Consider the following 1,635-nt stretch of genomic DNA (forward strand, 5'->3'; position numbering starts at 1 on the left):
TCGATTCTACGTCTTCTAGATGTCCCTCCGAGAAGTAAGGCAGTATGTAATTCAGTGCGCTAATGACATCACTTTCATCGTTAAAGTCTAGCTGCTCATTCATAAAGGCTGACAAACCGATGCCACTTTTGTCTGAGGATGGCTTTTCTGCCTCAATAGTCAGTTCAGTGCTGGTGCTCTTCTTCCGAGCTTTCAATACCTTCATGAATGATCCTTCCTCACTCCTTATATATACTTCCTCATCTGTCAGAAAAGAAGAGACGAGTTTTGATAACGAAATACAAAAAGCACAGCGTTTTGTCAATGCACAAGCATACATCCTAGTCAAATAAATTAAGAATCAGCAAATACTTGAATGCCATTTAGAGAGGAGACAAACTCAAATTTGAACCTACAATTGGCAATGACAAAAGGAGAAAAAGATGTTTTTTGAAACAGTGGCTATTTCCTCAGAACATTCCATAGTGTGAATAGCTATATTTAGAATTATTCCATTGGTCCCTAAGGGCTGACTGCCCAGGACTCAAGAAAAGCCAAGGCTGGAAGACACTCAGCTGAACTGTGTGCAGATCTGCTGTGACACCTGGCATGCACATACCCCACCCTGTGCTGCTTCAGAGGCAGAGGGAGCATGAATCTTCCTCCTTCTACCTCTTCAGTGGGCTTGTGTTCTTGCTACCATCACAGGCACATGACAACACCCACCTGAACATGCCCTCTCCACCTACCCACCAATTCCTTTGTTTGGTCCCTGCTCCCATGTATCACACCTCCCATAACATAAGCGCAGACACAAAACAAAAACAAAAACAAAACCCATTAATTCCACCCTGGTTCCTTGCTTAAATTTGGGCAGGGATCTAGGGGATAGGTTAAGATGTTTTCCAGGAACGAGAGATATGCCAATGTGGAATGTTCAATAAATCAATGGAATAATACTTGAGGTTTTAAAACGCAGAAGGGATAAAGAACCTTTTGTCAAATGCCTACTTTGCTTTCATTTCCTTTCAATTCTAGCATATTTCTAGCTTTACGTAGAGAACTATCCAGAACTTCCAACTACATATAGGGCAAGTGTACAGCTTGTATACACTGAATGGCACTGTGCAGCTAGGTTTCTTTTCCAGAAGAATTAGAAGTATTTTGAGTGGTGCAGGTGAGAGTCAGAGGAGGAGGTTATAAGGGTCACGAGAGAAGAGGAGCAACGGGCTTGCCGGGAGCCCGAAACGGGATAGGAGACTTGAGTGCTGGGCTGTGGCACCTAACACCCCTGATCTCATTCTTCCTCACCTGTAAAAGGAGATTAAAAATGCCTGTTCTGCCCACCTCTGAGGGAGAAGGGACTAATATAATTGGTAAAACATTGTTTTGGAAAATAAGCAGCCGTGTATTTATAGAAGGAGAAAAGTGTCATTTGTGCTGTGCCCCAGACCATTGACAGGGACCCAGATTCAACTACCTGGGGCAAAAGCACATTTTGGAAGTCATCAAGGTAGTGCTGATAAAGCCTAATATACAGAAAACTACCTAAAACACCTGTGTTTTGGATAGAAAAGCTCAAGGCTCAGAACAAGAGCTGGATGGCCCAAGAACAGAAGAGCCTCTCACCCAGGAGAAGGGCTGGGTAGCAGCTGG

Source organism: Crocuta crocuta, unplaced genomic scaffold (assembly GCF_008692635.1).
Source record: "Crocuta crocuta isolate KB4526 unplaced genomic scaffold, BGI_CrCroc_1.0 scaffold1135, whole genome shotgun sequence".
Taxonomy (NCBI): Eukaryota; Metazoa; Chordata; class Mammalia; order Carnivora; family Hyaenidae; genus Crocuta; species Crocuta crocuta.